This window comes from Falco punctatus (assembly GCF_963210335.1).
Source record: "Falco punctatus genome assembly, chromosome: 2".
In the NCBI taxonomy this organism is placed as follows: Eukaryota; Metazoa; Chordata; class Aves; order Falconiformes; family Falconidae; genus Falco; species Falco punctatus.
The window spans coordinates 106,946,857-106,974,647 of record NC_137581.1 but is presented as its reverse complement, the minus strand read 5'-3'; the positions used below and the strand labels follow the sequence as shown (position 1 = coordinate 106,974,647).

Here is a 27,791-nt window from a genome sequence, read left to right as displayed (position 1 = left end):
CTGCAGTGCTCAAGGAAAATAAATTTACCTCTGCTGCCATTAACACCTTAAGTAAGTCATGTGCTGTACACATGTTGTGTACATGTTCAAATGAACTTGCGTTGAAAATCTGACTGTGTAAGACGTAACAAATACTCCCTGGTATAATGGCTGGTCTCTGTTCAGTACTAGAAGCACAGAACTAATGCCTAGAATACAGAAGCTGAATTACTTGTTACTCCTAAGAAAAAAAAAAAAAAAAAACCATTACTTCAGGTCACCACTGAGGTCACTGACAGCATAGCATGGGGGATTCAAGTGTAGCAACGTGACTGCAACTAGCTCATGGCTGTGAAAGAGATCTTTAGTCCCCATTGCTGCTATATGCTTAAATTGGAAGATGCAAGAATACATTCTTTTTTATTTATTTACTTTTTGAAAAAGAAAATTAAAACCAATAAATTTTAAAAGAATCCCTTATAAATAAACCTTACTGTCAGTCCTGCTGTAAACTGTTTCATGAAGATGTTGCCTGTTAAATTAGTAAGATCAAGGTGAGTGGGTTGGTGGGGAGACCCCTCTGCAATCCATGCACTGCTTGCTTTTATAATTAGATACGGTCCTGTTGTCAAACTGTAGTCTAGCCTTTATCATTCTTGGCAGACAGAGCAGAGAAACACTCTGGCACTTGACCTGCCCATAAAAACTTGAACAGGAAACAGCAATAAATAATCCACTCAAAAGGCCCTTGAGAAAAGCATTACACTTGATTCCTTATAGGAATTGCATGCTACTCCGGGGGAAAGTGTGGACTTTTTTAAAACATGGGCTTTGTATTGTTAGCATTTGTTTTTATTTTTTATAATTTAATATCTCAAGGGTAGCTTGAAAGATAAGTTTTCGGTATATAGTAGAACTGAAAAGGACTTCAAAATTGCTTCCGGTTTTATTCCTTTTATTTAACATAGAAATCAACTTACAGTATACACATATGCAACCAGTGTTTCAAACAAACCAGCCACGCAGCCCTCAGATTCCTCCAGAGCTGATCCTGGCTTCTTTCGCATAGGATGCCTGATTCTTCTTGCTCTGCTTTGATCCTTCTGCAGTGACATTAGTGTTTACCCTCCGGTCCCTAACCTCAGCTGGAACATCCCTGATAACTTGGTGCCTGGGCATTGCAATGGGCATGAGGTGAAAAACCTGCTCCAGTGTCTCTGGAAATTTCTTCCCTCAGTTTTTGAGGGAAGCAGAAGAGTATTTCAGTTCTCTTTCTAGCTTGAAAGAATAGACTGATTCTAGTTTTATTCTTGTGACATATTTATAGGCTGTGATGATGCAATCGGTTCCACAGACGTTTGCTTTTATCTCTGGATTTTCTTATTAAGTGAATTAGAGAATTAAGGGCATAATTTGTAGGGGTTTTAGACACACAGTAGAGTAAGTTGCCTTTTCATATGTGTACAATAATTCAATTTTCCTTGTTCATTTCTGTGCCCTGAATGAATCCATACTAATCTGTGAAGAAAAGGAAAATCTTTAATATTTGCCAAGAATAATTTGAGAGAAAAAGGCTAGTACAGACAACTATCACACTCCTCACCTTTACTAAATTAAAATGATTAGTAGTTAAATGCAGTGTTTTTTCTTTCTTTCTTTTTTTAATTTGCATGCATATAGTCTTTGTTTCCAGCTCTGCTATGTTCTAACTAGTTTTAGACATTTTGAAAATAAAATTATTTTTTTTTTAGGTTTATTTTCAATGAGATTAAACTTAACTTATTTTTTTCCAGTTTTAGGAAGCCAAACTCTTAGATTTTTGGCTGGCTAGACAAGTCAGTTTTATTGAAATTATTCTTTTGGCTTGCTGAAGATACATGTATTTAAATATCAGGGCAGTGATTGCTCATAGCCAGAAATTCTACTTAATATTTTCCAATTTGGCTGGAAGGTTGTTTTTCAGAAATGATAAGTATGCTATGTGAAAAGCAGATTGATAAAGTTCTAGATCTTCCTAATAGATCTTAGTCTTCCAGCTGGTTTGAGTGCAAATGTTGCAAATCCAAATGAACATGGATCTTGTGGTGGAGAGGTACAGAAATTATCATCTCCATTTGGTTGCACATTTCCCCATTTATTCCTGCATGTTAGCCTCCCCAAAAGCACTTTGAATAACTAAAACAGAAAGGCACTTGGGACCAGGTTAGCAGTGTAGTAGTTAAAAACTGTTGGAAAAGCTGATTAATTTCTTCAGTGCTTTGATTTCTTCTACAGCAGACGTTGAAGGTATATTGATGATAATGCGGCCCATAGGCAAATGAGTTTTGAACCATCTCAGATCTTTAGCTGGCAATATGGTCCATCTTCTGAGCTGTCCTTGCAGACCAGGTGAAAGCAAATACTCATTACCAGTTGTATGAATTTGCCTATTTTGCATGGGAGCAAGAAAGTGGTGCTGACCAAGTGTAAGGTAGTCTATGGTCTTGCATCCCTTAGTGAGCAGTCTTGTCCCTGCCATACGCCTGCTGAGATTTGCTGGTAAGGTTCAGTATGCTGGAGTATTGCATTTATGTGTTTTACAGCCTGCTCTTTCCTCTTTTTCATAAGCAGAATATTGTGAATGGCTTGAGTGCCTTGGTATTTTGGTTATTTGTATAGTTTTCAACCTGACTGGAATGCATGAGTCATTTGGTAGCAAGGATGGGTAAAACCATTGGAATCTGCCTAGTGTATAATTTTTGAAGTGTTAGCATTCTCTATTTATTTTCAAATTTTCCATTAACTGTTCAAAAAGATTAGTATGGCTTTTGCAAACATCTGCCCTTGATGTATATCTCATTTACTTTGTTGAGACACTTACCCTTATACCAAGTATTTATTTGCCTACATGGAATTCATAGGTTGGTGAAGAAGTCATTTATTTATTTAGTAATTTTCTTGGTTATTGACTATGCAAAAGTTTCTGCTAATGAGAATTCTTCCCCATTGTGGATCATTAATACATTAAGTACACTTCAAATTCCTCCAGTAATGACACAATGAGAATTGCTTAGCTGATTTAAATGACACAGATGTAGTACTAATTATACATTTTAAATTGGCAACAAACACAATTAATTTGCTGATTATCTAAAACAAAAGTAAACTTTTTTATTATAGTAATTTACTATAATTTATTACACAGCCATTCTCTTTGTATAATATTTATGCATTTGACAAACCTACAAAGAGATATGTAATTAGACCTGTTTCATCCATCACTGGCTGCCTTTTAACCAGAGGTCTTACGTGAACAGCTTACAAAGACACTATCAGATTAACCAAATCATAATGGTGGCATCTTTTAAATCAAGAAATGGATTATTTTTTTTTACTAGTAATTTCTGTGGATTATTAAAATTGAATTGTTTTAATTTAACTGGCATTATTTGAAGGTATTTTACAGAGCTGTTGTTTGGATGGTGGTTTGATTTGCTGTAGTTTACCAGATCTGTCTGTGTTTAGATTGTAAACTTGTTTGGAAAAATTGAAACAAAATTCATTTATGGACATTTTTTGAAGGAAAACCCCCAAACAAACCACAAGAAAACAAAAATCTTCCCCCCAACAGCAACAACCCCCTCTCTAAATCCTTTGTGCTCAGGGAAGTTTAGAATGATTTGTCTGTGGAGCCAGGAAATCAGAATGAAGCTGTTATAATATTTCATTTTAATACAAGCCTAGATTCTGGGCATTAAAAATCTGCAAGTGTCTGTATCGAGCCCTGTTACCAGGTCATTTATTTGCCTATTTAATATTGGCTTTAGAGAGCCTTATACTGGTGCCCATAGAGTAAGTGAAATTTGCCAGATGTGTGGCATCATTAAAATAGTCTTCAAAGTCTATTTTAGCACAGAACAGACGGGCACATCTTGTGTAAGGAAGAGACTCTAATTTTTGGCTCTCATGTAATTCTTTAAACTGACTGTAGGACCAGGAATTAAAAATAACAAAACACAGACCAAGCCCCCCAGCCTCCCCCTCCCCAACCTGAAACAACCCAAAAAACTCTCTGTTAGATGCTTATTCTTTATTTTCAATGTCACTGATTCTCCTAGAGGAAATTGTATTAGTCATTTATTTATGGATTGAAAGGCATTTCAGTTCATTTAGAATTTATGTATGTTTTCAGCTAGTGGCACTATTGTAGCCACCATGGGCTAGAGAAGCAAATTTTATCAGAACATGTAATATCCTTTGATCTATGCCTTCCTCATGGTTGAGATCCTCGTTCTAGTAGAAAACTCAGCTTTGTTTTACATTAAATGCCTCTAAGTCAAAAATTCTGGCTCTTGCTTTTTCTAGGTCTATGCATGATGGGTGCAATAAGGGTATGTAATCCTCTATTTAAAATGGAATTTAAAAATGAAAAATCCTACTTGTCATGACTTTTTCCACAATGGAAATTATTATTGGTTACCAGAAAATATTAATATACCTAAGTGGAGAATGAGATATACTAAAGAGAATCCAGAATTTAGTTTCCTTGGACACCATTAATAGCAGTGCCAGTGATGACTAGTGCCAGTAGCAGAATACTTGCCCTAGGTGAGCACAGGTGCATTCCCTCTTCCAGCATGTTCATTTGCTCCTCATCATCTATCTCCAGCCAGAATTACAGCCACATGCCAAGAACCACTCTTCCATCTGTGATCTCAAACCCCCAAAATATTCTTAAAAAAACCCAAAAAACAAAAAACCAAAAACCAACCCTAACTTACATTGTATTTTTGATAATGAATCACATACTGAGGAAAAGCATTTATTTCTGCTTTATAAAGCATTTATTTCTGTATTTATTTATTTCTATTTTATAAAACATGGGCTTGGTAACAAGCACTTCTACAATGTGTTTTCTCCCTAATTTTGATTTATTTTTCCTTTCTTATGCTTTTTGCAGGAGAGAAGATGGGTAGTCATGGATGTACAGGTATGGACATGCAGTTATTTGGGAACAATTAAGATTTCCTTTTAAAAGTGGAAAACAGAATTTCATTATGTAATATAATTTCCACTGTATTGTACCTTTAAAAAGAAATATGCAGTTGTTCTTGAACTATTAAACTATATGTGTCACCAATTTATCCTGTTACCAAAAGGATATCATGTGTTACTTGGCAGAATGACAGATTTTTTTCCCAACTCTATTGTATAATTGTGTTTTGTTAGCTGTTTTTGTTTTATAAATACTGTACTGAAGGGATCTCTGAAGATCAAGATTTTTGATGCACTATTTTTCTTTGCTGTTCTTTGATGTTGACCTTCCCCTACACCCATCACATCAACAAGCCCAGTATTTTGTTCTCAAAAAGTTACCAATTCTATGTTGGGGAAAAAAGGCATTTGTTTTTAATTTCAGAGTTTTTGCAAGCAGTCTGAGAGAATGCAAGACTCCATTCTAGCAGATTCCTCACCGAAACGCTTCTGAAACAATTTTCTCTGGAAAATCAGGTTTATGAAAAATTTCTTTATTTGAAAATCTGCAAAGAGACTCCAGTGCTGTCGTTCTTCATGTGTTTAACTACATGAGCTTGCAATACTAGCATTACTCTATGTCCTTTTTCTTTCTGAAAATTTCCCCTTCTAGCAAAAGCAGCAACACAGACTCTCTCTTTGCCTAAACATTCAGAGGGAGAAACTTCTCTTGTAATATTTAATCAAAATCCCTCTTATTAAAAAAAAAAATTGAATAAGTTATTATCCAGTCTATTGGTAGTTATTAAGAGAAATTATTTGTTGCCAGCTTTATAACAAGTTCTACATATTGGAAGCCTGTTTGTAAGCCCTTCCTCCTGCTTAGTCTTCTCTTCTTTTTACTAAACAAATGCAGTTCCCTTTAACCTTTTTTCCCAGATCATGTTTGTGAAACATCTTGTCAGTCTTAAGGTTTCCCTCAGGGTTCTCTGCAATTTTTCTGCCTTTCCCAAGGATAAATGACCCAATGGAATAGAGTACTCCAGCTGAGTCTTCTCATTGCCAGGAGAGTGAAAAGCTTACCTCCTATGTCTCTTGCATGACACTTTAAAAATATTTTTCAGTTTGACATTTACCAGTTTTGCAACAGCATTATGTTTTTTGCTTCTGCTCAGTTTGAGCTATTATAACACATCAGCTCTGCTTCAACTACAGCTACTTAGCCAGGTAGCTCCCACGTTATGTTGTCTTTTCATTTTTTTGAAGTGAAATATTCGAATTTTGCCTGCATAGACTTGAATCCTGTTGGAATTATAACATTGCTCCAATTTCTGAAATGAATACAAAATCTAATCCTGCTCTCAAGGGTGACTTCAACCCCTCCCAGCTCAGTGATAGCCATAAGTGTCATAACTTATTTGCTATCCAAGTTATTAATGAAAATATTTAAAATTTACAAGATTTTTGCCAAGACCTTGCATGATACAACCCTCCAGTTTGATAATGAGCCTTTTCTTTGGGAACTGTTCTTCAAATCATGATGGATGATATAACTGTTCTATTTGCTCAAAATTAAATGCACATATATTCTATGCTATGCTTCTTAAAAAAAGGTGCACCTGAGCAGCAGGGAGGAGGGCATGGCTCCTGCCCATTAGGTGAGGTGCTGGCCTCGAAAGGGGGTAATGACTGCTGTGCTGGCAGTGCCTGAGTGTGCTTCACTGGAGGAAACTTCTGGAGTGCAGGGCTAAGCAGGCAGGAAGCCTGCAGTCTGAATGAGAGGGAGATCTCTGTGAAGCTCAGGAAGCCAGCACTTAACCATGCCTCAGAGACTTGTCATAGCAAGCCATTGTGTCCTTGCAGGAGAGACCTTATTCTCCAGTCTTGCTTTCCAGTGTGACAACTTTCTATGGTTTTGTGGGTTGCAAAAGATTTCTGCCTAGTCAGTCACCCCATGGTCCTTAGGAAAGTGGCGTCTGGATGGCTGGAGGCTGTCAGTCCTGCCTATTGCTAATAGGTTTATTGTTGTATTTATACACTAAGATGAACAGTAGTGAGCTTTAAAAATATGTTATAAAGAATGAAGTTGTTTTTTGGAGATTTTTCTTTGTCTGGGTTTGCAAACTATCTATGTAGTCTTCTGCAGAGAGATTCTTCAAAACTCAGAGCCTGGTGTGGGATATGAAATAGTGCAGAGTTAGGGGTAAACCTTCCACAAAACCACCGTGACCTGAAAGCAAGCTCTGCGTTATATCGTCCCATCTGGGCAGAGGGGTGGCTGAGCAAGCAATCATTCTCTGGCCCTCTTGTCTGGTGGAGATCAGTGGATGACTTTATCAGTCAGGATGATTTTCTGTTACTGAGTTAATGTTTAAACTAACTTATAAGACATTGATGGTAAATCAGAATGTGAAATCGTATTATAATTATATTCTGCAAACACTTGCAGCTGTCCTGGGGTCTTCAAGTTTACAATATCGGTCTCAAACCACTCAATCAAAAATGCTTGACTTGATGAGAGTTTATATGTTCTTTTAAATGAACTATGATTTATACAAGAATATCTTCTCAGCACATTTGAAAAATAAATAATCAAAATTATCTAAGCATAAGAAATTTATAGTCTGGCTCAGTTGTCATCTTCTGGAGTCTGAGTTCACAACCTGATAGATTTTATAGCTCAGCTGACTAACTGATATAATGACATGGCCTTTTAGAACTGCCAGCTGTAAAACTAATTTTGGCAGGAGGAGTGGCCAGATGTATTCGTCACTGTCCTCAGTCTGCACTGGGTTAGTAGGGAGTATAAATAACTTCACAAATATTTTATTATATCTATATTTTGGTCTTGATGTAAAAGATTGGGGGATAGATTGTTCAGGTTCCTCATGAGTGATACTGAACATGGTGAATAAAAAAAAATTACCCGTACTTTAAATAAGTCAGCTTTCTCCTATTTCTGTAGTACCTCCCTTTTTGACTGACCAATGCTTGGTCATATCAGCATCTGTCTGTTCTTCATACAGAGGCTGGTGCTGAAACAGCAGACACCAAAAAATGGTGGTTGATGTTGATTTCAGCCAAGAAAAGACCTTTATCATGGATGGTTTCTTGTCCATGTGGCTTTAACTTAAGAAGGAGATGAACTACAGAAGTAATGTTGTTCAAACAAAAGGAGAGTATTTTGTATTTGTTGCTTTTTATCTGCTCTTCTGATCAGGAACGTCTGTCTCAAATTTAAATGCTAGCTTTCAACTGATGATAGATGTATCTTTGTTCTCAATCCAAGTGCCTCCACCTATCTTTATTGAAGTTAATTTGTTTATTGAACTTTGACAGATTATTACCCAAGCTTATTCAAAGTGTGCCGTTTTACTTTATCTCAAAGTATGTTTACTGGCGATTTATGGAACAGAGTGCAATATAGAAATCAAAAGGTAATCTACATTCGTGTCCCATGGCCACAGGAGAGAAGAATCACAGCTTGGCTTTTGAAGTCACATTAGTTTGAGCAGGGTGTCTTTTCCCCCCAGTATTTAAGAAAAACACAAAATAAAAAGAACAGCCCACAAGTCTCCATGCTGTTCTGGATGTTGTACTGGGAAATTTAAGTGGTCATCTATTTCCTTTTAATTTTTTTTATTCTTTCAAAGAAAGCTAGCTTGCTTGTGCTCATTTGTATTTGTTTTAGGGAAATACAAGAGGTATTTTAAGGCATTGCTACTAGAAAAATTTCTAACAATGTGTAACATAGATCTCTTCATCTAAGTTTTGACTACAGCAAACCTCAGCACTATTCACTCTTTCACAAATCAGCAAAGCTTTGTGATAATTTTGAAGTTTTATTTCAGTAAAGAGAGTTTAAGCATGTTCTCAACATGTGGTGTATGGGAAAGTGTTTTGCTCATTTATGAAATCCAGTTCTTAATTTCCAACGTGCAGCTGTCTGTCCTTGTTAATATTCAATGCAAAGATGACAACCATAGCAGGTACAGGCCACAAAATCTGATTTTATTTCATTCAAGTGACCATTTGGCTGTCCAATATCTATAATCAGATGGATTAGTGTTCCTTGGCTCTGCTTTTCAGATTTGATACAAAGCAAAGTAGTCTTGTTAAATAGATGCCTTGCCTGCTCCATAATTCTTAGAGAAAGGCAAAAAACCCACTAACAATCCTCTTTGCTTTCCCTCCCTGCAGCCTGCACTGGTGTGTATCATGGGTCTGTCACTGGGGCAAAAGTTATCCTACTTTTGTAACCTATTTGAATGTCATTGTTATGTGGTAAAAGCACCATCTCCTCTTCCAGTAAAACATTGATGAGGAGGAGAGAGAGCATTTTGGGTCATGTTCTGTGAAGCAACTTGCATACCATCTATGTATTGGCACCCTCTGTAGTTTTTTATTTGAGCTTTTGTAAAGTTTCACTTGTTACAGATAATTTAATTTCAAACTAGGAACACCCAGTATCTGGGGGCCTCTGATGAATGACTTATACAGCTGGATATTAAACTTATTTAATTTGTAACTCTGTATGTGTATGTTTTTCTTTGGAGCACTGTGATCAGGATTTCAAGTGAAAGAAAATCCAACTTCTAAAATTTCTTATGGTAAAAAAGTTGTATATGGTTTTCTTTTATAAAGACAGCCTTTTATTACTCAAACCTGATTTTCTTTATGCTAGTTCTTTTTCTTAATATTATGCCACTTAAAGAGGCTGATGTCTTTGAACTTACCTGGGTTATTCATATAAAATAATACAGATTCATTACAAAAGTTTCACATAATTGGAAATTAGTATTACCCTTTTCTGGATAATCAGTCAGTTACAATAAGTTGGTTAAAACCTACTGTTAAAAAGCTTTGTTTTTTGGATTTGACTAGTCTACTATACTTTAAAACAAACAAACAGTGACAAGAAAGAAGGCAGACACAGATATGGTTCTTGCTGCCTTGTGTTTTGGTACAGGGGACAATTATTCCAAGACCAACAGCAGGTATTGGACTGGAGATGATACAGATATCTCTTCCATCAGGTTGTACTAGGAATAGGAATGAAGAAGATGCTGTTGATACTGTGGAAGGTTTGTATCTGAATGTTTAGGTATGAAAGGTATCTTAAAATTGTTTGGATCAGTTATACAGACATAAGAGACAAGTCTCCTGAAAATACCTCTGAATATTGCTTTGTTGGTTGGAAGCAGCGTCTTTTCAACTGTTTATTCTACTTCTCCGTGAATGATTCATGCAGATGGGGGTGGAGAAGGAGGTTAAAGGATTTTTGCAGATGTCTTGTCTCAAACCTATATTCGGTCAAGCAATAGCTGAAACTTCTTTGCTGTTCCCTGTGGTTAAAAAGAGGCAAAGAGCTCTCTGACAAGGTAAACTTCATCTTCACAATTTCAGAGCTCAGACTATGCTAACCCTCATAGTTATCTCCAAATACATGCCAAGTGTCCTGTGTGATTGAACTAAAGCAACAGATCTAGGTCTGCAATTTCCCCCCCCCCCAAAATTAAAGTAGACCACAACATGTATTTTGTACACAAAACATAAATATATTTAATTTTATATAGTTTGATCTGCGCACTGTTATCTCAAAGGCAAACTTAGCAGCTCTCAAGAAACAGACCAATGTTTGTCTTACAACTGTAATGACTATTAGGTAAAGGAATAGGAAACACCTTTTCCATGAATCAGACTGATGATCAACGGAGTTTTGTTACAAATATAAATTTAATTTATTATATAAGCATTTCACACCCACACCAAAAGAAGTTTTCCATCAACTATAGTTAAGTACTACAAGCCTTGTAAAAATGCTAGCAAGGAGGACAAGTAATTCCTAGCTCTTATGAAATGCAGATGCTCAAGGGTGTACAGAAATGTCACTTATCTTTTGCTACTGCTTTATGATCAGAGATGTACCACAACAGGATCAGAGGAGAAGGAAGCTGGGGAAAATCCTACTCTATTTTCTATGATATAGTTGTTTTAAAATAAGATAGAGAAGTGTGGTCAACATTTGAAAATGGCAAAAATAGAATAATTCTGAAATTTTCAGTCTCTGGTATTGAACGGGCTTGTGTTAGGGAAGATGAACTGGTGTCAGACTTTTAATTAATTGATAGTAACATATGTATTTCATATCTCTGGCATAAGGTTGTCCATTTAATTTTATAAAATATGTTATTACCATTTGAGCACTAAGGAGAGAATACTGAGATGTCCACCAATCATTGCTCAGTTATCTTAAAACAAAGCCTAATATGTTAGAGGTTTCACAATTTTAGAAGTATTTGCCCTAGAGCACACCTCAGAGCAGCTTTTAACATGCTCAGTTGCTGTACTGCCTGTCCAGTATGATGTGTGAGGCTGTGTCGATAACATAGGTATGTTCTTACCCAAAGATGGAAAAGATGATCATCGGTAGGGAGGATGCTCTTGTAGGAATATGCTGTTGGATGGCAGCCTTATGAGGGGGGAAGTTGCACTGTAGTTCTTAAAATATTCTGCCATGAATGATGCGTGGTTACAAAAAAAAAAACCCAACCCAAAACCAAAACAAACAAAAAACCCCCACAAGAACAGAAAACTAAAAGTTATTAAGTAGGCTTATATTGGAATCTGACTTGAAGCTGAATAATAGCACCAAAGAGAATGAAGAAATGAAGCAGAAGCTCTTCATAGAAGGACATTAGTATCTGAGGACTGTAACAGGCTGTTTTTATAGTTCTTTTTAGAAAGTATTTTAAGAAAGAAAGAGAAAGAAAATGGTACATAAAAAGAAGTAAGAAAGAACAATATATGAAGAGTATGACAGCAATGTAAAATATCAGCTAGGGTTGGGTTATCCATGTCCATATGATGTGTACTTGGTTTTCCAGTTGGTTTTTCTGGGTAGGTTATTTTTTTAGGTGGTTGTTGTCTTTTGTTTGTTTGTTTGTTTTTCCAAAAACATATAGGATTTGCTGAAATCGGCTGGTCCATTTGGAATCTGCTTTGGATAAAACCAGAACATTTTCAGAACATGGATTTGTTGGGTTATGGAAAAGGAAATCTATTAAGCCTTTTCCAGTACAGAACGAGTGATGAGATGAAAGGAAGAGGGAAGTGTGGGAACAAATGAGAGCTCATGTGTCCAAGCTTTGTGTTCAATCCTAATAAATACATAGGTGTGAAGCCCAAACAGTAATTTTTAGCATTCCAGGTATTCAGAGCATTCTAGGACTCTGAAAATGATAACCCAACTGCAAAATTTTGATGACACAGTGACAGATATTATTTGGAGATGAACTTAGGATATTTTTTTATTTACTTTTTATTTTATCTGTATTGCTCATAAATTGTTTATTGTTCATAAAACAATGAACTGCAAAAAATAAAAATTCTGAGGTATGTCTAACTCCACCTGGAGAAAAACATGATTTTTCCTTTAATTCTTTCTGCAGTATTACTCATAGATTGATTCTCTCCCTTTGTATAAACCTTTGATGATGGTGTTGATTCCCTTATAATACACTTTGCAGGAGTATTTGATACTACTTTTGTCAGGTAAATTTGGCCTGAATTCAAAATTGTACTGCAGTCTTTAAACTGATCTAGCAGCAGTGGTATAAACATCAATTATGATGCACTTAACTGAAAGTAAGTCCAGCTTAGTGGGTTGTAGTTTAACCATTTCCATTTCTTCCTATTTTCAGGGACTTGATTCCACCTCTTTCCTATTACTGATTTTTTGTATTGATTTTTTTTAAAAAAAATTCTGCAATATCAAGGCCTAGGTCTTTGTTGTGTGCATGGTCCTATACAAACATACAGTTGATCGTTAAACTTTCTCAACCAGGAACTTTCTCTGTCTGAAAAGTCTGTTATAGATAGATGTGGAGAATGGGGCTCACAAGGATAAAACAAGTTGTGCATTTCCTTTGCCTGACAATTTCAATCTTTTCCCTCCATTCTCTGGAAGACTGAATTCCATTCAGCTTTCCTTCATGCCGCCTTCTCCCTTTTTCTTGTAGATCCTTTCCCTCACTGGAACAGATGGAACCTCATGCCCATAAGCTCCATCGGCACAGAGTCAGAGAGCTGTATTGCCTTTCCTTTCTTGCTGAGCCTTGCTTTCCTGGATGGGTGCTTCTCTTCCTATCAACCTTTTTCTCTTTTTTAGCTCTGTCCAGAGGATTTGATTACCAGATATGTGCACTTATTTTCACTCATCTATCTGTATTTATGGCTGTGTAGTAGTAACCTCTGCATGCTTGTAAGTCAAATGGGTTTTTTTGGTAGTGGCAGGGGACAGGGAAGAGGAAGGAAGGATTGTTCATTTGCTCTGTCTCAAAAGTGCACAAAGAGACTTGGGACAAAACAATCCCTCTCTTTGGAGTAATCTTACTAAACTGTTGGATATGCATCTTTATTAATTCCCTAATACCGTGACTGGCAGGTACAACCATTTCCAGACAATATGGCTCATTCAGTACTTTACTGGAACATTTATTGTACACCATGGCTGACATGAGCAGCATGGTGGATAAAGGCAATTATTATTGCAGCACAAGATGGTTCTAGGCTAAGGGTTTGGGTTTTTTTCCTTTCATTTTCATTTTAAATGAAAGCATTTCTGGCTCCCTATTAGACTGACCACGTCAGAAGTGTTACAGCTTCTCATCATGTTTCCTCTTTTGCTAGGGTGTTATAATGAAATCTCCCAGAAGTTAATGTAGCACTTGAAACTGTGATGCTATTCAGAGTCCAAAAAATAATAAAGAATCATGTTCCAGTGGATATCATCATTTATCAACAGCACAATAAAAATTTAACAACAAGAAAAGCAACACTATCCATGTATCTTGCACTTTGCCTCAGCTGGTTTGAGTTACTGTCAACACTTATGTAAGGGATTTAATAGCAAAAAGCATTTTGCTGCTTGTGGTATTTGTTAGAAACGTAATCCGAACTGCTGCAATGGAGGAACACCTGATCAAATTTTCGGTGACAAGAGACTGACTGTTTCAGTTTTGAAGTCAGCCTTGACTTTTCAGCAGGAGAAAACAAGGATGAAGTAATCCCTTGTTGGATGTTCACGAACAGCAGGGCGTAGCTTTCCAAACAGTGTCGGGGCAATGGGATGTGACGCTTGAGAGGACATGGTTTGTGGCCATGTGAGACGTACAGTGTTTTGAAGCTGGGCTATGTAAATTTCCACACCAAAAGGCTGCAAAGCATTTCCTCTGAGAGATACACATAAGACAACAGATGACATATATGTCATACATGTCATCTGACAATAATTAAGGGAACATGTTCACTTTTTTTCTGTCAAGGTTTTGCAAGATTTGACTGCTGTCCATCGCTTTATTTGCATTTATCATGTTGAGTTGCTCTGGTTTCCTGCAAATGGCAAAAATGTATCATGTAAAAGAACTATCTTGACTGGTTTTAGGCAGCCACACCTGCATTCGAAGTGTAGACAGTGGCTAGTGCTAAGTATTAAAAGGTATATGCAGCATTGTCTTTCTTCTTTATGCACCTTCAACAATATTTTTTGTGGAAAATGAATTTCTGGTACATTGAGTGGAGCGTATAGCAGGAAAGGAGAAAACAAAAAATAGCTGGAGTGTTTTCTGTAAATAAATAGTTATTGCTTCCAGTTTCAGGATTTGAGGGGAGGAGAAAAAAAATCTTTGGAAAAAAAAATATTTGCATTTAGAATAGCACATATGGGACAAATTATGTTTAAACATTTTTTATACATGTGCTTCTGTAACTGTTCTTTCATTTACTGACTCATTGTCCATGCATAATGTGCACATGGGAAAACATGTACCTTTACCCGACAGCAATACCCATTGGAGGTTTTTCAGTCAGACTTTAATCTTTTCTTTGCACATAAACAAGTGTGTTTCTTGTTGATGTGTATAAATATTATCATTCTTGATATTTTTACTTGGAAATACATAGCAGGTTAGTTGCAGAACAATATATTTTGCATCATGCAAATGATTGGCAAGATCAGATACAGTCATGGAAATGATTCGTTTTGGTTTACTGCCACACAGAAAAGTTCACAATGCATAAATCCTGTACTCCTCTGTGGTTTTAGCATTGGTTATTAGTTGGAAAGTGTCTTTATATAAATGATTGCAGGACCTGTAGGGGACAGAACACCTGAAATCAACAGTGCTATTAGTGTTCCTTATCTAACCCTACTAACACAGCTTCTCAAAGCCTGTGGGGATGTATTGTTTGGATTAATGCAGGTTGGCATATAGAATAGTTGGATCAGGCAGGGTGAAATCTCACTCATGGTTAGGGAAAACTGGTTTATGTCATCCCAAGTTTTAGGGGCAGAATCAGACCTCTGCAGCCTCTGAAAATCACGGTGAAAATAGAAAAGAAGGAAACAGAAAGCGAGGTGGATCAGAGCCGGTGAGAATTTATTTCCTTCCATTGCAAGAGGGAGAACATACAAATCTGCATGTTACATTTATGGAAAGAAATTATATACTGTGTTGCTCATCATCTTTATATTGTAACAAAATATGTATGGAAGACTTGTGTAGATGTGGGAAATGAGCTAAATCCTCTGACCATGGAACACTTATAATCATTGTTCTGCCAAACAGGGCAAGACTCTTGCACCTGATGATCACTTTCTTGAGTGATTATGCTGAAAAAAATGGGAACATAAGTAATGCCTGCCTCCTGTAAGGGTTTTTTTTTAAAAAAAAAAAAAGAAAAGAAAAAAATAAGTACTGCTGTGTCAACATGTGGGACGGATAGCATGCAGCATAATCAATGTCTATGTCAATCCCTTGATGCACTGAAGTTCATATAAAGAGGTTTACATACCGCAGCAAGCCATACACTCAGACATTGCATAGCAACACAGCACACATTAATGCTCTGACTTTAACTTGTAATGATGTGTTTCATCTCCACAGTCCGTTTACACATCTCACATGCATCTTTTTCATTTGGTCTTTGTTCAAGAGTTCTTTATGTGGTCATATTGTCTACATGAATTTCAGGTCTGAAGCCCTGTTTTGTAGCAGAGTGGGTACTCCAGATGTGTTAGTACTTAGGTGAAGTAGTTAGAACAGAAGATGTAGATTTGCAGTGTACCAGCATTTGGGGACCGACAAAATGATGGCACGACTGTGCTTCTCTTACCTTAGTGCCAGCCACCATACTGCTTCCTCAGGACAGTACTTTTCGTATTTTGTGAGCAGGTTTATAAAGGAATGAAATTCTGTGTTTCCCCAACACTGCAAGGCAGGTAGGATGCTGTCTTGCCTGAAGAAACTTTTATTTCTCAACAAAAAAATTTACCAAAATCTTACCACCACAGAATTCCTTCTAATAACTTTTGTCGAGTTCTTCTTGTTGCCTGTCTTCCTGAGCATTCAAAGTATGATGTTGACTGCATCCTCATTGCCTTACAGATTTTTTTCCTGTTCCTTTCCTTTTCTAGCTACCTCCAGAATGATTAATGCTAAATATTTCTTACAGGTCACATAATATATTGAAGATTGCTCCTTTTTGATTAATTTTTTTATACTAAATTGTAGTCTAGTGCTTTAGATAAGAGCAGAAATAGATTTTTTGGTACAAACCCCCTGTTACTTAAGGCTTTCATCAAAATCCTAACTAAAAGGTAAATCATAAGGTGTTGAAAAGGATAGAAGTAACATGAACTTGTTCCTGAATTTTCTGAACTTTTGTGAGGTTCTTCATCTATTTTTTCCTAAGAAGTCAGAGAAATCTGAATGTTTTTATTGGTGGAAAATGGAACTAAAGCCAAACATGTTCAGTTCTGTAGTGGTTTTGCTCACTTGAACGTTCTGGGCAGGCTGATGCTTAAGTGCACAGTGCACATAATTCTATGCCTGCATTTTGCCCAGCTGTGCAGTGATGGCAAGAAGTGACATGTCAAATAGGCTTGAGAGCCCAGCAGGACAGGCAGCATTGCCATCATATCAGAACTGCTATTCTGCCACTGCTTCTCTTTAAACCTTTTATTAACCTCCCTGGCTGAAGACGTAGGGGTACGGACAAATTCAAAGCAGTTATGTCCTCCTACCTGTGATGCTTGTTTTTAAGGCATTGTATAGCTAAATCCCTAAACAACCCCCACTGATATTAATGCGAATCCCGCAATGTAATCACTGAATGTTTCCTTGAGCATGTATTCATTAAGACTTCCTCTCCCACCCTCTATCTCCCACCTGTATTTTCAAGTAGAGGGCCAAAACGTCTTTTTTGAAGCAAAAAAAAATGAACAAGGAGACAGTTAATACAGGCATTGTGTTCTGAGTGATCTATCTATGCAATTCTGAAAGACCTTGTGGAATGTAACATCTTTCATTTGATGTAGGAGAGTTTATCTTTGCTATGGCAAAGCAAGCTAATGGTGTCAGGAGCATTTTCCCCTTACAGTTCATGGGAAAAGAGCACTCGGTTCTCATGCCTCAAATCCAGGAGCAAAATACTGTTCAAAGCAAAAGGAATTTTTATGGACTGTAGGATTAGCCCTTCTTTCATACATAGTTTTAGTGATTGCATTCAGTTGGCGATGGGAAACCTTGCTGCAGAATAATGTTTTGTCAGCTTGCTGCAAGAGTTGTATGTATGCTTACTAACTTGTGAATTTAGATAATTTACCCAATTCAAATTTTTCTCCTTTGCTTTCTCCCTGGTATTTACTGTAACTGCAGGTGAAGGTAACACATGAATTTTTTCTTATATACAAAGTATGTTCTATGTATGTTGCATTGCATACAAGTATAATGAAAGCTAATAAAAAATTAAAGTCTTCTAAGCTGCGCTAACACTGAATTCTTACATAGTTTAGATCAGGCTGATTCCTGGTTTTGCTTTAGATCTATTCACAGGAAGGAGAATTTAGGAGATGAATGTTTCGTTTCTACTTGCTACCTTTTTAGCTTCATAACTCCGAGATTAAAGTTCCATCTGTAAAATTACAAAGGTAACAGCCATACCTTTCATGAGTATTTTGAGGATCTCTGCTTTAATACTGGTCTAATACTTAACAAATATATCAAGATATATTATTTATACAAATAAGTCCCCACCCTCACCCCACCCCTGACTGGTTCCTTCTATTTAAGATCCTTGGAAATAGCTACCAAGGCTTACAGGAGTAGAAAAATGTTTTTAGGAATGTTTGCACTGTATTTTATAGTTCACTATCTGCTCTGAGCAGAGTTTTTCTTTTGCCTAAAGAGCTATTTTTTCAGTCAGAATGAAGAAAGCAGCTTTGTCTCTCTGCAAGTCCCTCTGCACATATTATTTCAATCTCCCTTGGCCTTATTTACTCCTAGGACAAGTCACCAATCCTCAGAAATAACTAGACTGGAAATCAGTTTTGAAGTATGCCACTACTTGCAACCTGGTCCAGTGTCTCTCTGGGCGGGTTCCTGACAGCTGTAAGTGGTACCAGTAGACAGGTCCTACAGCAGGGTGTTGCTGATCATCGGCACAGATCTGGCTTTCTTAGGCAGTTTCCCCTATACAGATTCAGTTTCTGGTAACACTGTTGTTTGTCAAGGGCCTCACCTGTTGACCATGTAAGCTGTGAAACTAGGGTGACAACTACTGAAAATACTTCAAGTGATTACTCATCCTTTTGCATAATTAATCTGGCTGTGGCAGCTCAATTTTTTTTTTAATAACGAAATTTCTTAGGCACGGCCACTTTACTCCCAGATAAGTTAAACAAAACCAACAACCTAAACAGTTGTGGGGAACAGCACAGAATCCTGATTTTTACAGCACATGTTACTCAGGCTAGAACCTCTGATGAGGCAGAGACTCCTCTGACTTTCTGCCCGGTCCCCACAGGGAATCTTGGACCCTTTCAAAGCAACCCTTGACCTTGTCCATCAGGAGACCAGGGTGAGAAACTCGGCCAAGTGCCTCTAGAGCAGAGAATTCCTAGCTCTATGTAGAGAAGCCTGCTCACTAGAAGAACTGGGCCAACCTCTGAGTGCTCAAAGGCAGCGTCCCTCTGCTGGGAGGATCGCGAGCCGTGCAGCACCAGTATCCTAGTTTGGTGTTCCCTTATGCATTTCTTACATGCCTTGTGCATTACATTCAAGGACCATCTTGTACTGATTTTATCAAGGATAGACTTATAGAGGATAGATTTTTCAAGGATTTCAGCATCACCTAGGTGTGTTAAATCAAGAGGCGGGCTATGATACAGGCTATGGCAGCGATCATTGCAGAGAAGGTTGCTATTGCACAGAGTGCACAGTTTGACTTGGGAACAGTCCAAATCCTTTCGCAATTATCAATACGTTTCAAATAGCAGCTTGTACTGAATACACGTGTATTTATACTAGGAAACCTGTAATTTATTAATCCTAGCTATTAAAGTAATACATAGGGTTCTGTGACTGATGCCTGGCTGTGCTTCCTAAGAATTATGTAAAGGGGGAAGACCTAATGTAATAGGTAGGCAAGTTTTCTCCTTAGTAAAAAAGAAGTGCTTGGGCATCCTCACCTGGGTATTCCCATGGCTATGTACCTGGGGTTGAGTTGGTCAACATTTTTTGTCCTTTGCCAGTTAAAGTAGGCATTATGTTATTTGTTCCTTTCTTCAGCAACACACTCATTTGGAGGACTTCTAAAGGCTGTGGAGCAGTTTTGTTACCTGTCCGTGCTCAGACCTGTGGGCCTGGGTAGAGCAGCAACCAGTGGAAATTATTTCTGCTGGTTTTGCTCTCAAAGGGTTGTCCTGCTCCTGCATTGCAGGTTCGTGACTGGGGACAGTAGCCTTTTAGATCAACCCAGCAACCCATTACCAGAGAAGTCTGAGAATGAGGTTTTGAGCAAGTCTTGTGAGAATTTTTTTTCTTGTGAGAGAATTTTCTCTAGCTTTGTGGAGGTGAGACAGGATCAGGAGTCTCTTTTATCTGTGTGCAGGAGGAATGTAACTATTGGACAGAAAATGGTCTTTATACATGTTTTGTCCTGAAGGCTGGCTAAGGATACCTGTCCATGGAAAACTAAAGCACTCTGTAGAGAAATCTCAGCTTGGGGTGAAAAGCCATAAGCACTGTAACTACTTCACAGTGGTGCTTCACACAGGCAAACTTTGAACACAATGTGTGTGTTCATTTAAACACATTACCAGTCAAGGAAAAACGTGTGTGTTCACTGTTGAAGTTTTTCAGTCAAGAAAGAGGCAACAGTGCACACCGGGTGTGGAGGTGCTGGCCGGGGGCGGCCCCTGTGGGGAGCGGCCGGGGCTGCCCCGTGCTGGGCACAGCCGGTTCCAGCCGGTTCCAGCCGGCTCCAACGGCCTAGCACAGGGCACGGCCGGGCCCCGCAGCCGCCATGGCCGCCATGGCCGCGGGGAAACCTGCGTGAGGGAGGGCAGCGCTGCCGGCGCTGAGGGGGAATGGGTCAGGAACAGCCCGGCCGGCCCGAGGGGAGAGGGCAGGGAATGGAGGTGCCCCAGGTGCCTGAGCAGGCATTTCCCTGTAGCCTGTAGAGATGAACATGGTGGAGCAGATACCCACACTGCGGCCTGTGGAGGACCCCACACTGGAGCAGGTGTATGTGCCCTGAAGGAATCTGCAACGTATGGAGAACACACACAGGAGCAGGTTTATCCTGAAGGGCTGTAGCCTGTGGGAAGGACCCACACTGGAACAGGGAAAGAATGTGAGGAGGAAGGAGTGGCAGAGAGGAGCTGTTACTGACTGACAGTGACCCCCGCTCCTCATCCACTCTGAGCCACTGAGGGAAGGCAATGAGTTAAATTACTTTTCTCCAAGGTGAGTCTGTTTTACCAGCGAAGGAAATTGGTGTGTCATTGTCCTGTCTTTATCTTGACCCATGTAGCTTTTGCATCTTATTTTCTTCCCCTGTCTTGTTGAGGAGGGGCAGTGAGGGAGTGGCTGCATGGGCATATGGCAGCCAGCCAACATCAGCCTGCCACAATACGAAAGACTGTCGTAATGATATTGTACTGCAAATGCTGCCCAAGACTGTATTTTCTGTGGCACTGTGTTTCGCCGAGTAGACATGCCCAAAAGGGATGGCAGATGCTTGCTGCTGAGTGGATTTTCTAGACTGTGGCTTCCAGACAGAGAAAAAAAAAACCAAAAAAACCCAACCAACAACAAAAAACCCCAGACTGCCCTGCTTCAAGATTCATTTTGTTTGAGAGGTGAAGATAAAGTCTGAGGGTAGGGTTCAGTATTTTAAAACTAGACACTGACTGCCACTTAAAATATCAGTATGTATTCAAGGCATTTCCATATGTTGGGCAGCCACTGCACAGGACTCATGGTCTCCCATCCTGGGAGTCCAGGTGGCACTAAGATTTTTAATACTAAATACAGACTGCCAAATCCTGCCCTGATTGCTAGCTTACAAGGTGCAATGTGTGTGCTATGTACTAACGATTGGGGTTTTCTGCGGTTTAGGGGAAGCAGTGGAACTTCCTTGTGTAACAACATGTCAGAGGTACCTGTCAGTAGCCATCCTTTGTTGCCTTGGTGTTTTTGTCAGTGGCACCCAGTAGCCCAGACTGACATTGCCTCCCTGGGAGATTTAACATGTGGACTCAGGGGACTGTTATCTTGCTCTTGACAACTTGTACTTTGTATTTAGACATCTTGTGCTTAAAGGACTCCTTAACTTAGCATTTTCTTTCAAATACAGTGATTGTTTTCTGTATTTGAGGAAAGTTAACCTGAAGTTACAAAACAGTTGGCAGATAAGTGGAGTTACAGCCTGGAGTTACAGGTTTTCTGCTTAGCCAGTGGCTTCATGATGTGCTGAAATATTACCCAAAATAGACTACATTAAAAGTAGGCTCTCATGTTCAATTTAAATTAAGAAATTCCAAGTGTGTCCTAGATGCATATTTTTAATACAACAAAAATCCTTGATGTAGATGGGTGTGTTTAGTCCTCTTCACAGCAATGGTACATCATCATGAATAAGGAGACTAATGTAAAGTTGAAAATTATTATCTTCATCTCTGGGTCCTGGTAATTCAAACATTCAACAGTACCATATCATTTAGGGGCCTTCAGATAGACTCTCTTACTCATCTTGAGATAAAACAACATTTGAAAGTAGATCCATCATTTAATATGCAGTTGCTTTGGCACTTGTATCAAATGATAAAACCCAGAGTGTTTGCTACTGGAAATGGACATTTATTGAGGTTTACTTAATGCATGTGCAAGAGAAAGAAGGAAAACTATGTTAAATCAGCAGTTTAGTTCAGTTAACTCAGTTACAGCGACAGCTTATGGTAGGCTATGAAGGCAACGGGTCAAATACATAGTAACAGCCAATGTAATGTTGCCCAGAGTATCCTTTCTCCAAATAAATGAGAGACAGGTAAGTGAAATTAGGTTTATGGTGGGTGGGGTACTGCAAAGTAAAAGTGCTTACAGCACTATAGCTACTGCGGAGAAACAGACACTTAATCATCTGTTTACATGTCTGCACAATCAGTTTCATGAAAATACTGTCAAAAGTGTATCACTAAATTTTTCCTCTTCAGGAGGACTAAGTAGAGCCTGAGGGAAGGGTGAATTCTGAGTAAGGGGAAGATGCAACTGAGTAGGAAATGAAGGTTAAAATAACCCTAAAATAAGTTTCTTCAAGAGGTAAATGAAGGTGAGTTTCTCACTAGAACTGCACATGCTTTTAGAGTGACAAAGACTTTAGGCAAATATTTTTAATGTATTCTTGAAGCAGATTAGTTGAAGAATTTCCTAAGTGTGACTCCTCAATGACATTTAAAAGGACCAAGCAAATTTACTTCCATTATTTTATTTACTTCCATTATTTTTAATAATAAATAAAAATATGGAAAAATGGGGGGAAATCCCCAAAGAATGTATGAAACATTACATGTTAAACAGGTTATGATTTTACCTCAAAATAATACACCTTTATCTCCTTTTATTAAGTAAGTTTTTAAAAATGTAGGCTCTGTATTTATTAGGTATATAGCGCTGCAAGATTTCCTGGAAAATCTTAATTTAAAAAGGGAGAAAAATTACTGCATCTCACTATTCCCACGTAGGTTTGCTTGGTTGGATATTTTCATGAAAGTTACAATGGGGGAAATCCTTCAGTGAATTTTAATCTGTGTGTCTCTGTCAGTGCTATAAAGCCAGAGTAGTTTACAGCTAATCTATTTAGGCCCTGGGCAATGAATTTCCAAGTTTCTAGCACTTCTCCAGATACAGATACTAGATACAGAGATTATTAGATGATAAGTAAACTTTTTTTTACTGCAACTTTTTTTACAGACCTGATATTTAACATCAACCCAAATACTAGTCTTATGGTGCCACAAATTTAAGTAGTAATATTGAATGCTATATTTTTAACCTCCCATGCTGTTGCTGCTTCTCCATGGAAGGTTACAAGCCCAAAACTGGAAAGCTCTATTCCACCATCAGAGCATTTGGGATTGTAAGAGTTATTAAACCAAAAAAAGTCAGGTCAATATCTGCATCAGGTCCTTTACAAGAGCAAAGTGTTTGGCATCTGCATCGTGTTAAGGCAGTTCAGTTAACAGGAGCTCCTGTAGCGTATAATTGAGCTGCAGGTTTCTGGCACTTATGAAAGTCAGACAACCTGCTTTAGAATCTTAAATTTCAGTTACATGGTAGTTTTCTGGAATGAAGCTTATAGCAGGACCAGGGTTTAAACATGGATGCCAGAGCCTGAGTATTGTTTGAAAATTCAGACCATAATTTGGAAGCTGAAGATGTAGCAGGTATAATATCATCATAACTAATGTTGTTGGCGTAGTGTGGTTTAATCTGGGAATTTATAAGAACTTCAGTAAAGGACAGAGGATAATAGTACTACATGCTATAAAAGTACAGAACAAAAGATGGTGGTTTGTAAAGAAAACAGCAATTATAATTAATGAAGGATGTAGAGAACTGATGTGATAAAAGATGCAATTGTAGAAATAGAAACCTAACTCTAGACACAGAAGTATTTTTTTTAACTGTTGTCCATTTCATTTGATGCCAGGTATAACAAATCAGATAATATTTTTGCTGAAATTTCTAAACTTGTACTATTGTTACAAATATTTTCTCTGCTGAATGAATTAAACAAAAAACAACAACCCAAAACCACAACACAGTACAGTAGGGACTATAAAATAAGACAACAATCTGTCCACGTTTAGAGGTATGTGATTTCATTTACTTCAATACAGTGCATGTAATTTGTCAGGTTCCTTGCTAAAACCAAGAAATATTAATTTTTCTCTATCAGTAAGCACATAACACAAAATCACATATTTTCTCTAAGGAAAACTACCTCAATTTTTTCCATGAATATATGAAGTTTTCAGATGTTATCCTCTAACAAAAGCCTCAAGTTAGCACTAATGTACTTGACATTATGGAGTAAGGCTCTTGAATAGAGGCCATGCTAAGGTTTTTAAAAGGCTGGTATCTTAAAAATTATATCACCGTTCAGTTCTCTAAATGCTTTCCTTTTAGCAATGGAGCTTATTTTTGTGCTATATGATGTCATAGCCCAGACATGTAAGCTAAAGTGAAAAATTAATAATTAGCTCACAGATTTCAAGCTGCTGGAGTTTGAATTTTAGGTAGAGAAAAACACAAAGAAGGTATTTGGCAGCTTATCGTCTTGACAAAGACAATAATAGTGTTCTGGTTGAAGAAATACTCTTTAATTAATATTAATGGGTTTAATTTTTTTTTTACTGTTTATTTTGCTTTTGAAAAATAAAAAATCTACTTTAGAGAACCAAAAGCAATTTCTTGTGATTATTTTCAAATATACTTTCAATAACATTAGTTAAATTTGATACATTATACAAATTCTATCACCTTTTGTAATGTATTTTTCATGATGTAATATATGATATAATTTCTGTCATTAAAAAAGTGTTACTGCATGACAGACTGTGATTCAAAGAGATGTATAGTATCTGAATGTAAAGAAAAAAAAAGCTCTTTTTTTTTCTTTTGTGGTAGTATTAAATATACTGTTTTGTATAAACTAATATCCAACAAGGCCTATCAAACGTATGGCTATTGCATTAAAATTTTTCATTTCCCAATGGAAAAATTAAGTATTTTCACCTTGCTATCTGTACTATTTTCTTTACCAAATGTAGGAAAATGTAAGGAAAAGCACACATCTGTAGGTAATGTTTTCTGGCTTTTATAAGGAAATTTGGGACGTTTTGAGCGGCAGATACCAGAGAAATAAACATTTAGAAATAATTATAATGAATGCATGAAAGGAACAAGGTTACAGTAATCATAATGTGTGTTTTCTATTTATCTATTTGTTTGAAAAATGTTAGTAAAATCAATGTGCACTTTGTTCAATACTGCCTGAATTATCTATACTCTGGTGATTATTTTTTATTATTATTATTCTTTAAAAAACGTTAGAACCTGAAAATCATTAAGAGGATATATTTCATCATATTTGGAAAACGTGCAGTTCTAATAAGTTGGGAAAAAAATCACCTAGGATAATGAAGAACACCAGCTTTCCTGGGAAAGGTGTAGCTCCCTAATTCAGAGCAGGTATTAGAATAAAGATTTTTAAATATGGGATGGAATTTCTATTCCGTTCTGATTCGTTAGTATTTTTGTGCATTCCTGGAGGAATATGTCCTAAGCATCCATAAACTGAAAATGGTCTTTAAAGCAAAGGTAAAACTTGCAGAACATTGGGCACCAACTGGAAAATTATTTTATTTCAGCTACTAGTGGATGATTACTAATAACACAGATTTACTTTGCCTTTGTGTTTAGAATACTCACATGTTTTTGTAAGCCGTCTACCCAGAATTTATAAATAGGAAATAAAATAACCCTCGAAAGCCAAACAACTTCTTTTCCTTGTCGCCATATGCTGCATCTTTTCCCCCTAGGTTTTGTATACTCTGTGTGCTGAAGAATGGTGTCTTTTCTTTTCATGTTGCTCTGTCGGCGGTCATAACAGCTATTCTCTTCATGAATATGTAAATCCCATGCATAAAATCACAAAAATTAGCATGGCGATTCCCATTATAGAATGTGCCCAATTATGTCTGTCTAATATGTGAATAGTGATGATTTAATCTTTTGACTATATGAGCGGATTCAGGTACTGTTACAAGAGATGCTGTAATTACAGAATACCCAAACACACAAGCTGGATGCGTGCACATGCTGGGGGATCATGATGCTTTTAATAAGAACTGGGCATCTGATGCGTGGCTGTGATGGAGTGCATGCAGATTAATTTACAGGCGCTTACTCTGATGGCTAGTGACAAGGGAGAAAAATGCCCTAGGTCTGCAATACCCTTCCCCTTACTAACTGACACTCATTTGCATTTGAAATTTTTTTTTTTAGTTCCTACTGAATGCTTGCAATTAGAACAGAACGAATAAAAGTTTGGATAAATAAAGGGAGAAAATGGTGACCGTATTTGCTAGGCATCCTTAACTCATTTGGTTCATCAGGAATGGGTGTTGGAGGGGGGAGGAAGGACATGCAGAAAACAAAACCAAAAAGGCACCACCAGCAATTGATGCATTTTTGTATTTAAATAAGCAGGCGTGCTCATGCATATTTATATGACGTGCATGCCTATGCGCCGCTCTGAGCAGTGGCACTGCGGCTCGGCTGCAGTAATTAGGCTGATGTAATTATAGCAAAACAAAGCAAGCTTAGGCTGATATTTTTTTTTTCATACAGTAGGAACATTAAAGACATATGCGTATTCCAGTGTACAAAAAATGAACCTGAACCGCTGTCAGAGGCTAGGAGGACAGTGTGGCCAGTGCACCTATTGTGTCACTGCTGTAGAAAGCAGCTTAGCGATTGGCCACTGTCTGCAGCACATAATACTGACTGGTTATAAAGGACTTGTCTAGAGGAAAGCCTGTAGGTACTCCATTGTCTGGCAAAGTTGATATGACTGCATTCTTTTTGCAGGGGGTCAGACAGCTGAACTGTAAAAGCTGCACAGATTTTTTTTTTTTTTATTCCTTCTTCCTCTCTCTCTCTCTTTCTCTCTGTCTCTTCCATACAGCATTTTTCTTTCATGCCCTGTCTCAGTTTGCATAGTTAAAGAGAATGCTAATTAAGATCCCTGGTCTTAACCTGAAAATAATGACTTGGATGTAAATAGAAAACTAGCGATAGTTTAAAATATTCTTGTGTAGCACCAAGATATCAGTTACCATTCTAGGGGGGAAAAAAAACGAAGAATTTTTTTTGTAATCAAGGTAAACAAAGAAGAGTTGTTGATTCTATTTCTTGCTTTTTTTCATTTTTTTTCATTTTTTTTCATTTTTTTTCATTTTTTTCTTTTTCCTTTTTTTTCTTTTTTTTAAACCAATGATGCTGTGCTATTGCAGGTTAGATAATGTTTTATTTCAGGAAGTGTGCTAGCTACATAATTTAAAAGTCCACAAATCAGTTGCAATTTAGTGCTTATTAATCCTTCTTAGGATGTAATTCGGTGAAAGAACTGCTTTAAAAAAATTCTTTTCTGTATTATAGACGGATCTAACAACGCAGTCTGGGCTCCGTGCCAAAGGCTGGTATTTCACAGCAGCGACCGCCTTACAGATGAGCTGTGGGAAGCAGGAGGGAGACTCTCTTAGGGTGCCACTACTATGGAGACACAGCTGGGCTGAACAAGATTTGCTTCAAACGACAACAAGAGAGACAGAAAGTGTCTGGTTCGACCGCTGCCCAAGCAGGCAGTAACCAGAAGAGCTAGCAGCCAATCCGGCCATGCTGCACTGTTCGAAACCAGCTCTACATCCCAGCCAATCAGTGACATCACTG

The 27,791-nt window shown here is 37.7% G+C and overlaps 1 long non-coding RNA gene across 1 annotated transcript in view; it reads left to right on the top strand.

Moving 5' to 3' along the window:
- The window catches only part of LOC308058564, a 351,504-nt gene that overhangs the window by 24,758 nt on the left and 298,955 nt on the right, over positions 1–27,791 (top strand). Inside the window, exon 1 of the long non-coding RNA XR_013925880.1 lies at positions 1–27,791. This exon is cut by the window's left edge and continues 24,758 nt beyond it. This is a non-coding gene — a long non-coding RNA (uncharacterized lncRNA).